Below are 15,382 nucleotides of genomic sequence, written 5' to 3'. Positions count from 1 at the left end.
AAAAAATTTCTGATGATGATTTTATTATTCTTTTGCTCTATGTGGATGATATATTAATTGATTGTTGGCAAGAATCCAACTAGAATTGCTACGTTGAAGATGGAGTTGAGTAAGTCTTTTTGCTATAAAAGACTTGGGGTTAGCAAAATAGATTATTGGTATAATAATCATTTGAGATAGAGATGCAAAGAAGTTGTAATTATCTCATAAGAAGTACATTGAAAAGGTCATTCAGAAGTTCAAGATTGGCAATGCTAAAGTAGTTAGTTCTACTCTTGCTACTCACTTTAAATTGAGCTCCAAATAGAGTCCTTCTATAGTTGAAGAAAAAGAATACATGGAAAGAGTTCCATATGCTTCTACAGTAGGGAGTTTGATGTATGCTATGGTTTGCACAAGGCTAGACATAGTTTATGTTGTTGGTGTTATCACTCACTTTCTTTCAAATCCAAGAACAGAGCATTGGCATGTTGTTAAGTGGATTCTGAGATATCTTCGTGGTATCAGATTTGAAGCTTGGAGTTTGGAAAAGATAAAACTCTTTTGATTGGCTATACAGATTCAGATATGGCTGGGGATGTTGGTTTTAGGAAATATACTTCAGGTTATCTGATTACCTTCTCTATGGTGCTGTGGCATGACAACCAAGGTTGCAGAAATGTGTTGCCCTTTCTACTTCTGAGGCAGAGTTTATTGTAGCAACGAAAGATTGTAAAGAGTTACTTTGGATGAAGAAAATTTTGCAAGAGCCTTTTTTTAAGCAATATCAGTATATGTTATTGTGTGATAGTCAGAGTGCCATCCACCTAAGTAAATATTTGTCTTTTCCATGTCAAATCAAACCATATTGATGTTAGATACTATTGGATTAGGGATGTGTTGAACTCCAAGTTGTTAGAAATTGTGAAATTCATATTGACCAAAATAATTTTGACATGTTGACGAAGGCCCTACCATAAGAGAAGCTTTATATTTGTTGTTTGACTGCCGGGTTGGCGAATTCCTTCACATAGTTGGGAGGGGGAGATTTGTTGGGTTGGATTTTCCTCCATGTGGAGGATGGCCTAATACTTGAGTTAACCCATATGCTTTATTGAAGGGCATTTTAGTCTTTTTTCTTTAGAAGTTAAAAAAGAGACTAAATGCTTGTTTGTCAAGGAAGAAATAGAGAAGGAAGAAATAGAGAAGAAGAAATCTAAAAATAGAGAGAAAGAGCTTCAATCCCGTTTTTGAGTGTGCCCTATCCAGTTTCGATCAACTCTTCATCGAGTAGTCATCCAGTGTTCGATTGAGCTACAATTTGGATAGGAGGTTTGTGACTTGTTGTTCTTTAAATCCAACGGTGGAATCATGAACCAGAGTTCGTGAAGTCAATGCAATTTGTACACCTTTGTGGTTTTATTTTTTGTGAGATCTATTTGAGACTTCTTAATTTCATTCATTATTAAAGCTCATACAATAGTGTATGACAAGAACTGTTGTTCTTGATGAATGTTGATGATTGTTGATGTTTTCTTCTAGTTTTAACCATAAAAGATCATTTTATTCCCAATTTTGGTCATTAGTGGATTTTTTTATGTGACCTACAGTTTCGTGGTTTTTTTATCTCTTCACATTGAAGAGGTTTTCCATGTTAAAATTCATTTGTATTATCTATGATTTTGTGGACATGTTTATAGATGTGTTTGTGGATGTGGTTGTGATATAATTAACAACCAAATAGTGATAAAAAAAATATTGCCCACAATCTATTTGATAAATTATCTGCAAGAATCTCTATTTGTCTGTTTCCTAATAGGTTTGCTCAAGAAGGGAAGAATTGATTTGTTTCCACTGTTATTGTTAACATTGTGGTTGAGTTGTCCCTTACCCCATCACAACTTGTGTTGGACTTTTCAAATATTGTAAATTTACTGCTTCAATTGTACTCAAACTGAGTTGGGTCAATATTTCAACCAACTTGGTGGAAATCTAGGAAATTTTGTAGGACATCTTGATGGGTGGTTTCAACCTTACTTTAATGGATTTTTCACTGGGGTTTTTGCATTCACCCTATCTAAAGCATAAATAACACAATGAAAGATGTATTTTACATTAAAACCAAATGAAAAAAGTACTTATTCATATCCTACTAGTTGAGGTTGTGTCCATTTTGACAAATACAAAGAGTTGTAAGTTGTAACATAATTACTTTAAGTAAAAAACATAAGCATCATCATCATAAACCACACCAATAAATACATATATATTTGAACTACTATTCGACTATTTTTAAGTACAAAAAAGAAAATAACTGACATTTATAATTTTTAAAAGAATAACATAAAATGTTTAATAATTTTCAAATAATTTAAATAAATATAACTACAAAAAAATAAATTCGACACCATCACAACATAGATTGAGTGATAATGTTTCACATATATTTCAATTCAATATCATCTCTTGTGTATAAATATTATTTCTTTTCAAAAATACATTATATGAAAATCATTTTTTGAAACCAAAAAAATTAGAAAGATACTAGCAGTCCACCCCAAAATTTTTTTTTTTAACATAAATTCATATATCATACTCCTAAACTTAACATATATTAATTTGAAAAGAAATATTGCATCAATAGTTAAGCAATCAAAATTTTGGGATGAATGCATGGACCTTAATTCAAGGTGTGTTTAACCCCCAACAATCCCACAAAATGGATGTTTGTTGACAAAAAACCAAAGAAGTGTAGAGATTTGAGGGAGAAAAAAGGATTTGAAGCCAAAAAGTTGGATGTTACGTCAGATTTGTGAAAACTAGAGAGGTGATACCGAGACAAGGCTGATGAGATATGTAGATTTCATTGAAATTACATAATTTAAAGAAAGTAGAAGATGGACTGAAATGGCCTAAAATGGTCAAAATAGTCGAGATTTGGTTGAAATTTCAAATAAGATGGGTCGAAACCTAGGAAGAATATTTTGCCCACCAAGTTTCGTCTTGAATAGCAAAATGTCCAAAATTCCGGGGGGTTCGACTATAATTTGGTTAGTGAAGTTTAGATGAATTCCATTCTAGCTAAGATTCTCATCGAGCTCCCTAATAATTATGAATGCTTTGTCAATTACCAAGCCTTGTCATCACCAAGGATGCCACTCTTACAAGTAACCATGGTTCGAGGTCTCACAAAATTTTGGTGAGATCTCAGTTGAGATCTTGGAAATTTGAAATATCTATATCTCAGACAAGACCTCAGTCGACTAGAGATCTTGTTTCATCTTGGCCCTTTTAAACCCCCTTTGGTTGAGTTCCAGACGAGATTTTCTCATCTTGTATTGGCTTCTCTCAACCTCCTGTTTTCTCCTTTTTGGACAATTTTTTGTCAAAAAACTACTAGATCTTATCTCACCTAGAACAAATAATCAACAGGAATCAAATGATTTTGAAGCCAATCTTCAAGAAGGGTGAATTTTCTTCCCCAATTTCATTTTCCCCTAGGTAATATGTTCTACATTAGGTATTCAATTGTGGATTAAATGTATGTTGATATCTTTATTCAATCTACAAGTTCATAGAACAAAAATTATTTTTTCGTCATTAATTTATGTTTTAATTTTAAGTAAAAACTGTATTTTGTAGAAATAAATTTTTAAAAAAATTCCAACATTTTGAAAAGGTAATGAGAATACTTATCTCAATCACTTAGTCATTGATTTTACTTCTCTTTTACTCATGATGCTTGTACTCTTATGATGTTGTAATGTCATACTGTGGAATTGTAAACAATTGTACATGTTTGATGTATGTTATTATTACTTTAAACCTTTTTGTTTTCATTTATATTAATTAATAGTTGGATATTTCATGTTTTATAAGTCTACGTGTTTATTCATTCAACTTTCGATTTTAAAGTTATAGTTGAGTTGAAATTCATAAATGCACTTGCTTCTTCTTCTTCTTCTTCTTTTTTAAGGTCATCATTGTGTTTAACCAAGTTAAGCCTAAAATAGATTAAATACCAGGTTTCAACTGAACCTGAGCCTTGAAACCCACTGAGATTGGCCATGAGTTTGCTCGAGTTAACCAAAGAACTTTTAGCAAATTTTGGCTGAGATCTCAATCTTTTGGTTGGTCAATGGCTAGGTCGAGATTGAGATTTCAAACCGTGCAAGTAACTGTGCTCAGAATTCTTTAGATGCAACGGTTCTCTCATGCAATCTAGAGAGTGAAACTTTCATTTATTGGGTTACACTCTTTTGCTATGTTGTTTGAGCGTCATGAAAGTCGGACAAATACTGGGCAACAACTTGCATTTCCTACTGCATTTTCTTTTTATAAATTTGAACAAATGCATGAGTCATGGTCTTACATTTGCTGGAAAGGATGCTCTCAGGTCATATTGAGTTTGATTTCTAATTAAATGTTCACAATTTTTGTTAGAAAGGCTAGTTGAGATGCTTGTAGGTCCTTGCTTTACTATTTCCAGCAGATCAATATATCCAAGATTATCTTATATTAGATAACACTTTATGAGCACCTTATAATCCACAAGATGGGATCATCTCTATTTTTGAATATAACAGATAAGATGTATTCAATGAATAAGACAATAGGAAGCACAGTTTTGGGTATTAGTCTCATCTAAGCCTTCATACAACAAGCCAGATCCTAGAGTGTTCTCTAATTTCATCAAAAAATGTCTACTAAAGTTTCAACTGTATTAGAAATATTTTTTTGTTCAATATTTTGTTGGGTTTGGATGTCTTGTATTATATAGATTCATGTAATTATACTTTTTGTTGAATTTGTAATTGAAACGAGGTCTGGTTCAATGACTAGTACTGAATTAAAATTGTATTATATTGTGATTAAGGTTTTATGTTTCCTTATAAATAGTTTTTATGGGCTAACCTAGGACTTATAAAAAAAATAAAAAATAAAAAATAAAAAATAAAAAATAAAAAATAAAAAAAAAAAAAAAAGAAAAAAGAAAGAATGAAGAAGAAGAAGAAAGAGAAGAAGAAAGAGAAAGAGGCAAGCATAGGATAACACTTTTTGAGGTGTGAGAGTAGTGTGAGGTTTCCTAAAATAGTGGAATCTCTTTTCTCTCTGGTGGATGCCCAACCATGTTAAATTTCTCTTGTTTGTTTTGTTTGTGTTTCATTTTCATTTCACGTTTGTGCATCCATATGCCCAACAAGGTTTGTTGGATCGTTGCCGGAGGTGTGCAAAGATCCATGAAGAGAGAATTGGTTTACAGAGAATGAAGAAGGCTTTGACAAATTGTTTGAAGGTACGATTTTCTGGTTTGGAGATTGTGAAGTTTTTATATACGTTGGTGTTGAAAAAGAGGCTGCGAAAGTGGAATGTGGACCAAAAATAGGGAAGGAAAAAGAAAATTAATTCAGTGGTTGGGGAAGAAAAACAAAAGGAAAAGAATAATATTTGTTTTTTATATCATCAGATTGGTACTATACAAGTTGTTTTTGCAAGATATTGTGTGAATGTTTTTAGTACAAGGTTAGGTGTTCTTGAGGTTTTTGGGCATTTTGGACTCAATGGAAGTGATGGATCAAGGAGATTTTGTTCTACTAGTATTGTTTTTTTTGGTTCATACGAAAATCAATGGACAAGTTTTTTAGGTTGATGACAAGTACAAAGAGCACAAATCAGATGGCGGTGAAGAGTTCTAATTTTTCCATAGAACTTTTTAATTTCCATAATAATTTCACCTTGTGGCAACAACAGGTGAAGAACATCCTTATGCCGGAAAGGACTGTTAAGGCTCTCAGGAAAAAATCAGAAGTGCTAGAGGCGATGAAAGAAGATGAGTGGCAAGAGTTGAGGGATTTGGCAAATACTTACAATCCACTTGTATCTTGCAGATAATGTTCTTGGTGAAGTCATCGGGTTGGTGGATCCAAAAGAAGTCTGGGCAAAGCTGGAGAGAGTATGAGTTTAAGTCGTTGACAAGTCAGTTGTTTTTAAATAAACAGTTATACGGCCTTCGACTGTTAGAAGGAGTGAATTTTGACAAGAACTTGGATGAGTTCAACAAGATTTTGACAAAATTATTGGCTCTTGATGGGGAGATCAAGGAGGAGGACAAGACATTACTCATCTTGGAATTAGTACCTCAGTCATTTGATCATATTGTGACCACATTACTTTTTGGTAAGGATACTTTGAATCTTAATGATGTTATTATTGCATTGCTGATGAAAATAATACGAAAACAAATAGTAGTGATAGGGAGTCAAATGAAAGTAGTGCCTTGATTGTAAAGGGTGGTCATAGTAGAGGAAGATTAAGTGGGAGAATGGAGGGGTTTGACCAGTCAAGGGATCACTCAAAGTCTGCTGGTCACAAAGTAGTCTGTTATTATTGCAAAGAGGAAGATCATATAAAGAGGGATTGTCCAAGGTGTAAGGAAGATAATAAAAAGAAAAGAGCAGGAGATTGATGAATCATCTATTGTAGTTTTAGATGGGTCTTGGTGTGATGATGGAGGGTATTTCCTTATAACTACACCATCAAGTTTAGATACTTTAGATTGGATTTTAGACTTTGGGTGTTTATCTCACATGTGTTCAGTTAGGGACTAGTTTGCTACATATCATACATGTGAAGGTGGTATTGTCAAGATGGCAAATAATGCAGAAAAAACTGTTGTTGGAGTCAGGATTGTACGAATTCACATGTTTTGTGGGATTGTGCGAACTTTGACTAGGGTTAGACATGTGCCGGATTTAAGGAAAAATCTGATTTCATTTAATACTCTAGATTCTAAAGGTTTTAGATGGTCATCTAAAGGTGGAATTCTCAAGGTTTCAAGAGGACCCATGGTTGTGATATAGGGAAAGATGATTGGTAAGTTGTACAGGGTTGCGGGGAGTGTTTAAAAAAGTGGAGCTTCAGTTGACACTTAGGCAAGGGGTATAGGTAGGCATTTGCAGGTTATTTAAGCACTAAACAAGGGCGAATTCTTAAAAGAAGAGGGTAACTTTCACTTTGGATTTAGTGAGGCACGGTGACCTCTTGGAGTCGGTTGTGAAAAAAAGGAGAGGTGGAGCCATGTCACGTCGTATAGCGGTGATAAGCTGTATGAGACATCTCAAGTGGGGGATGTCCACCGTGCTAGTTTAGTGATGGCGGTTAGGAAAGCATTCCTGGAGGGGATGTGGGCCATGCAATAATGTGTGGCGGATACACAGATACGGGTGATTGCAGAGATACATCATCAATGGTTTTCTTTAAGGTGGTTTGCAGAATTCAAACCAAGGTGGAGATTGTTGGGTTTGGGTGTCTTATATTCTGTGGGACCATGTATAGTTTTGGTTTTATTTGCAATTGAAACAGGATTTGAGTCAATTACTAGTACTGGCTTAGAATTGTAACTATATTAGGATTAGGTTTTAGGTTTCCCTATAATTAGGCTCTCTGGGATAACCGGGGGGGGGGGGAATGGCAAGCAAAGGATAACACTTTGTGAAGTGTGAGAGTGGTGTGTGGTTTTCTCAAATAGTGGAATCTCTTTTCTCTCTGGTAGATGTATGCAGGTTTTGTTGAACCACGTTAAATTCCTCCTGTGTGTTTGCTTGTGTTTCTTTTTTGTTCGTATTCGTGCATCCATGTCCCCAACATCTACTCGGACCAAATTATGATTCAGTTCCATTTGTGAGTTCTCTTATACTGTTTGACTACATTCTTACTTTACGTTCTTGAACAACCTATTCTATAAAATGAATCGACCAGATTCCTAGATATTTATTGCTATATAGATGAGGGTTTAATCTCATTAGTAATAAAATCTAAAATCCCTGGAGAATGGGGCCAAAGGCTCATGTAGTATACAAGCTACAAGAGAAGCAAAACTTGTTGCATCATGAAGACAAAGGCCCTTCTAGGTCCTTAGTCCAAGGTCTGAACCAATTTTCTGTTCAAGCTTAACTCTTGGTTCCAGATTTGGTTCACCGTAAGATCCAGGATCATGGGGTCTGTGGTGGGTGTCCTGTTTCTTTACCCAAAACTGTCATTTAACTTGGGTTTGAAGAATGTTGTTGAAGGGAACCTAACTGCAGATACTGAGAGTTCCCAAAACTTACTTAGAAACGGTGGTAGAAAGGTAGAAACTTAGCAAGATGTTTAGAAGCAATTAGACTGCTAATTTATACAGAGCAGCAATTCAGAGATGCTAAAACCATAATTGTCTTTGCCTGAGATCATGCTAAAATCAACATGAAAACATATAGAAGACCCAAAACAGTTGTGTTAGCACAATTATAAGGTCTGGCAGCACGTACGACTACAGAGCTTAATTATCTAATGGAGTGGCTCAATTAGAGTACTCCTCAGACGAGAAGAAGTACCCCTCCTCCACCCCCATGGTTAAGTTCCCACAAAGCATTTCACCCTTGTGTTGAAACAAGTAAAAACCACATATATAGGGATGAAGAGTACAAAAATGGGATAATCATATCAGAAAATTCAGGCATGAGTATCCATTGTATGACAAGTTTGGAGGTGAAAAAAGGCCCCATCATCACTCACCACCCACTCTGGAAGAGCTTATTGGGGTCTTATTACTTTTATGATTATGATCAAGGGATACACAACAATCAAACTATTGTCCATAGGAGTGATCCATCACTGACCAATCCATTTCCACAAGTTTTTCACAACCTCCGAGGACAGATCATAAAGGTACATGCTACACCAATGACAACAACCCTAGCTACTATAAGAAGGAACACTTTCTAGGGAGGGCCCTCAAAGAAGAGGAGTTCTTGACTTCAAAACCCACCAACCAGCTCTTGAGGGAGAAGTCCTTTGTCCACCTCTACAAGTAGTCCTAGAAGACTTCTTAATTTGGTGAAGATGAAGGCTTGGACAATTATTGGGTCTACTAAGATGGTGAAAGATAGGGAGCTAATGCCCATGTCTACTGAAGCAATGTCAGAATAGCTTGACAAGGACCACAAGGCTAAAAAAATGAAGGCCTGTGAGTATAACTCGTGCACTTGAGGTCATGATAGTTGAAGAAGGTGTTACAACAGATTATAGGGTGAAGATTGTAACCACAAACCTATTTGGAGATGTGCCTGCATAAGGCTCCAACGACATGGCTACCAATTTTGAATATGAGCATATTGACTTTGTCGTGCCCTTAAGATTCTTTGAAAAGAAGGCTCCTAGATTCAAAGATTACATTCCTTATCTTATCACTTTGCCAGAGTTTTGTCTTGGAGTAGTACTTGCAGCAACACATCTATTACTTCTTCCCCATTACACGATGTGAGGAGTTCACACTAAACTTCCATAAATAGTTTATCTAAAATCATACATTCATCAAGAGATGAATGCTTTCAAGAAGAGGAGAATTGATGTAAGTGGGCCAACTGCCCTCCAAAACCCCACAGAATTTGTCCAAAGGGCTTGCCAATGTCTTATGGCCCCACTTGCAACCTAGAGAAGTTTGGCCAACACTTGGGGTATTTTGGTAATTTTATGGCATCCTAGGTCTGAATCTCATTGAGTCCAAGAGTTTTCTGTACCTTAGATCTATTTTTTTTTTTAATTAGTATTTTTTTATTTATTCAAGAGTCTTAGTCTAAGTGAGAAACCTAGAGATGTTGGGACTCCACAAGTTGAGTCCAATTTTTTTTTTTTGTGAGAAACAAATCTATTAAGAAGAATGGCAAGGAAAGCACGAGGCATCTGAAGTACACATCTCTTGAAGCCTCGGAGAGGAAACAGGCCAATCAGTCTGATTTGCCACAAACAAGGCTTTCTAGGCTACAGTATGAACACCATTTTTGACCACCCTAGACACAAAAGAGAGGGGGATGTTAGGAAAATCCAACAACATTTTCCACACGTCCTTGACAATGGTGGAGACCTCTATCAATAGAGGAGAAGATCCATCCACCATGTTTACAAAGGATTCACTATCAAATTCTACAAGCATATGAAGAAAACCTTGCTGAATACAATCTAAGAGGCCCGATTGAACAATAATGGCTCCATGCACCCACCAAAATTGGTTGTTGTACCAAGACAGAAGAAGCCCACAACGCCTATCCCAGGTGATTACGTGTCACTGCTCCATAACCACCTCTAACTGAGTCTTCCACCGATGCATAGTCACAGTTCAACTTGACAAAAGACTCGATTGGAGGATTCCAAACAACTTGAGACTAGTACGGTGTAGCTTTGTTGGCCATCATAAATTCTAGATGAGCAATTGAGGCCTTGTGCATCACGAACTCGGGGGCTCACTCCTCACCTTTGACCACCAGGGCATTCCTAGCTAACCATATGGACCAGCAGACATAGAAGACCATGCTCAATGCCTCATTTTCTACTTGCTTCGAGGGGAATGTCCTCATATGCCAATGGTTGAGGATTTCAATTAGGTTTCTAGGTTGGGAGTTGTGAGAGATATCTGAAATATTACACTCAAACCAAATTGCCCATGCAAACAGACAATCAATAAGGATATGGTCCATTGTTTCCAACTCTGCATCACATCTTCTACAACCAGACTCAACCTGCACTTGCCTCTTATTGAGATTTTCAGCAGAAGGAATTTTTTTAAACATATTCTTGTTCTGCTTACCTATCTGACGATCATCATAGTATTATTACTGTATTAGATATTTTGCCCATCTTAAGTCTATACGAGCGTTAGATTCAAATTATAACTCCAAGGGCATGACTAGGCCAGGGTAAGGTGACCTTCAGTTACAAATAAAGCTTAATCAAAGTTGAGTGTTTGATGAAGGCATGATCATCCGATTCTATTATTCTGTAGAATATTTTGAATAAATGTAAAATAATTAATAATATAAAATTATCTATTATTTTTATGATTTTGTAGTCAAGGTGAAGGTCATTCTCAGCTAAAACATTTCCCCCCTCTTTTTTTGTGAGGAAATCACACAAAACACCTGACTGATTACCAGAAAAGAATTATAAAAAATCTATGGTGAAAAACATCAAATAACATAGAAATGATATTTAAAAGATCTGGCTTTTGACTAATTTATGAGCTCATTCTTTTGCCCTTTTCTGATCACGAATAGACTTAAATCCATGTAGATGTACATTGTATTGTGAATGATTACGTAATCAGAGACTGCTTGCATCTGATGAGTCAAATTGAGTCCAATTATTCATGCGTTCAGCATTTGTTGCTTTTATATTTGACTTCTTCAACCTCATTCGATTAACAATATTGTTAATCCTTGTATGCCCTTTTTTTTTTTTGAAAAAAGAAATAATGGAAAGAGAGAATATCTTAAAAACCTAAAGAGCAGTAGCGAGTTCTTTTTCTTTTTTTTCTGGCTTAGGTAGCGAGTTCATAGTCTACCCTACTAGGGATTGCATTGGTGGCATATATAAATGGTAGGTTAGAAAACATTTTAGAAGAATGGGGGATTTAAAGTTACAAAACCATATCGATTGTATTCAGATATGGTATGAAGCGTAGTGACCATCTGTCTTTTTTTAAGGTAGAAATTGAAGCACTTATTGTTTATTGTTGCACCCAAGGATCAAAATGTCGCTTCATATTGTTGTGTCTGGCAAAAACACCACCAACACGACAACATGTAGCCACATTTTGGATAACTTTTGGAGGGGTGTCGGAGAAAAATTAACCCTAAGTTTCGAGGGGCATTTGAAGTCATTTTAGCCTGAATAATATTTCGTAGCTTAATTTGAGGCCAATGAACACATTGGGAGCGTTATTTTAACCTAAAACATCACTTAAATTAATGTTTCTGATCTACACATGGCCAACTATATGTGAGTGAAATTAGAAGTCTAGAAAACTCATATAAACCAATGTAAACATGCAAAAAGAACATAGGTACACAACTAGTGAAGAGAAGTACTAAAGTTTATAATTCATTATACAATTACAAGATACAACATTACTACAGAAGTACAGCAATGTAGGCAAGTACATAGAGTCATCAAATCATCTCAAATCTCAAATTCTTAATACCAAGTATTGTGCCTAAATAGATCCAACTCCTCTTAACTCCCCTTTGTCCAACCTAAAGAGGCAATCAACCTCTCCCCTAACCATTTTATATATTGATCAAATCTCATTTGATACTGATAGTTGTCGAGGGAGTCCTAAATTGCAGCCCTATATTGATCATCTTCCGCCTTCAAGAGAACTCCCATGTGAGGGAAGTGAGAATACGACCAAGGAAGGTTCTACATGAGTGGTGATGGTACTACTGGTGCCAATGACTGTATAGATGGTGGGCCTATATGCCATCAAATCATCTCAAATTCTCAATACCAAGTACTATGCCTAGGTGGATCCAACTCATCCTAACTCCCCTCTGTCCAACCCAGAGTGGCAATCATCCTCTCCCCCAACCATTTTACATATTGACCCCATCTTATTTGATTCTGATAGTTGTCTAGATTGTCTTGAATTGCAACTCTATAGCGATCATCTTCCGCCTCCAAGAGAACTCCCATGTGAAGGAAGTGAGAATAGGGCCAAGGAAGGTCCTACATGAGTGGTGATGGTACTACTAGTGCCAATGACTGTGCAGATGGTGGGTCAGTCTGCCATGAGCCCAATATGGACTCCTCAATTGACTCTGACCCCGAGAGACCATGTTCATAATAATAATCGTCGTGCGAGTGCGCATAATATGAACCAATAAAGGGGGTGCTGATACCCATACAATAATGTCTATAAGGAGGAGGCACATCATAAAAACCGATAGGCCCATAAGCAGATGTGGAACCTACAGACTCCTCTAAGCTCATGGACCCCATTGCTCTTGTTAAGCTATCCACCAGATCTGGAGCTGAAGGATTTATGTAAGAACCAAGGATCCATAAGAGCTATGCAGAAAGGTGACATCATCACAACCACCTATGTGCTAGTGTTGCTGCCCATGGCCCTTCCCCTTCTAGTTGTGGCTTGTATCACGACCACAATACTGCTTACCACCATGATCCTAATCCTTGGTGGCATGTGTGAAAAGACTCTCCTTAGTGTATTTGAGTCGGGGCTACTGTGTCTCTCGTAGTGGAATCTGCAAACACTCTTCAATTCCTCTACCACCACTATCATCATCATCGTCGTCATCCCTCTTGGTCAGACAAGAAGTGAGTGTGTCATCCGAATTGTCGTGTTGCATGCCTGGTGCCGCCATCCCATCCTCATCAACAGCATCAGCTACCTTTGGTTCACGTGCATGTTCCTGCCCATCTCGAGAGGCCATAAACTCATCTACATCAACTCCTGTAGTTCAAGCTAGCTTTGGGTTAGCCTCACTCTAAGCTAGTCTAACACCGGCTCAACCCTGTCTAAAAGCAATTAAATGAGGGGATCCCGCTCGTCTGCACCCACTTCAAATATATCATTAAGATTCATGTTCTACGACTATTCTCAGCCTATTCCTTGGCATGTTGTATTTTCAACCTCATATTGTAGTGGCAAAACATTAGATCATTTAGGCACTAGCTTCCCAACTGGTTCCTCCTCTTGCAATGGGTCATATTAAATGTACTCCAATTCCTCTTGCACCCAGAGGCAGAGCAAGTCTAAGACAGGATCCTGATCGCCAGTCTCTAGAGGTTGAATGCATTGTTCCCATAGAGATACCACCACTCAACTGCATTATCACAAATATATTAAGTTAGAACTTTAATACTTAACATAAAATCAACTTATGCATTTATGCATATAAGATCTAACTTGGAACACTGTTCTTTGCCCTGAATAGCATCATCTACATTGAATGACCCAAATAGGTTCCTAGACAACTTGATTTACAATCATTTGTATTGATATTTAGCTAAATTATTTAAAAAATAAATACAAATTTTATTTGTTCAAAATTCCTGATATCTCACCTTGTTATGGTAAAATGATTGGACCATTGGATTCTACTCCAACCCCAAAATCACCTGCAATAGGGCATCTAACAAGTTTGTGTCCAACTCCAGATGTTCACTGTACTGATATCTAGTGTTTAAAATGCAAGAAATAGGAGAGAGATGCTCTGGGAAGCTTTGGAGAAGAGAGAGAAAAATGTGCAAAAAATCAGTTGAAAATTCGACCAACACTATCCATTCAGCACCAATAGTGGTGATAAACCTCCGATTTATTCGACTTATTGATGATGTCGTGTCAGAGGTTTGAATTGTGTCACTAGGGACCAATATGGCAATATATTGCAGTCATTTTGAACAATGGTTACCCCACACCTCTTGTAGGTATATATTTATTTGCCTTGCTGTAGTGCATGAGGATTTGCCCCCAGTTCATTCTCCTTGTCTAATCTGCTTGTTATTAGGAAATATACCTTCTTACTCTCTACGATCCCCACACTTCATCTTTTCACCTTCAGGAGTTTGTTAGATTTCCCTACACACATTAACACCAGTGAGTGAATATGTTCTATCATGTCGGCTAAATCACGCAAGCAGGTTTCTTTATGGGTCATATCAATCATCTGCTCCCTACAAGGGTGTCCTCTATTGTTTTTGCCTTGTAAAATTCTGCTTCTCTTACCCATCTGGTTATATTCGGTAATATTTGACAATACTCTATATGGGTTGGGTTTTACATAATTAAATCACACATTATTCCTCCTTATCCAGAGAAAATAGCAAGAAGTGATAAAGAAAATAGCAAGAAGTTATAAAAACTGAAAAGAACAACTGGGTAGAGTTATTGTCTAGTTGATAATCTGCTAAAAGTTGACTGCAGAGGTGCAGAATTGAGTCTTGGGGTATGAGTTCCGTTCTCAATTTGAGAGGTTCTGCTGCTCCAATTCTTTTGAGCCATTCATAAGAGAGAAACATGCCACATAGTCTCCTCGTAATTATCTCCGCATAGGTCACATAGATAGTACATCTCCTTCCATTGGGATATCCTTGTTTGCCAATACATTCACCCAAAACTAACTTTGGCCGGGGTTAGTGAAACCCAGCTGCTATTATGGGTGCGAAACCACTGGTAACTCTACGAGGCTTTAATTCAAACAAGTTGTGAGCTTTATTCTTTCCCAACCTAGATTGTTCTATAAAAACGCAATTGTTTTTAAAGTATAATGAAGTGACTTATGGATAGACATTTGCAATTAAGAACTCAAGTTCTCACTTATTTGGGATGGTAAAATTGGAGACTTATCTTGTAAGTTGCAACAGCTACCAGGCCCACTAGGATATTAGCCAATTCACTTGTAATAAACCTATTTAAGAGATAATCTATTTTCTACTAGAATAAAAAATAAATAAATAAAAGAGAGAGAATATATTTCCCACTATCTTGACGTATTCCCTTCCGTCTCCCGATTTTCCCAAAAATTTGGTATGATTTTGTCCCAGCTGTTTTATCATTTTCAGAAGACTGACT

This window comes from Hakea prostrata, chromosome 4, assembly GCF_041222555.1.
Source record: "Hakea prostrata isolate BN-2017 chromosome 4, UWA_Hpros_2, whole genome shotgun sequence".
Taxonomy (NCBI): Eukaryota; Viridiplantae; Streptophyta; class Magnoliopsida; order Proteales; family Proteaceae; genus Hakea; species Hakea prostrata.
This window is presented reverse-complemented; position numbering follows the sequence as displayed.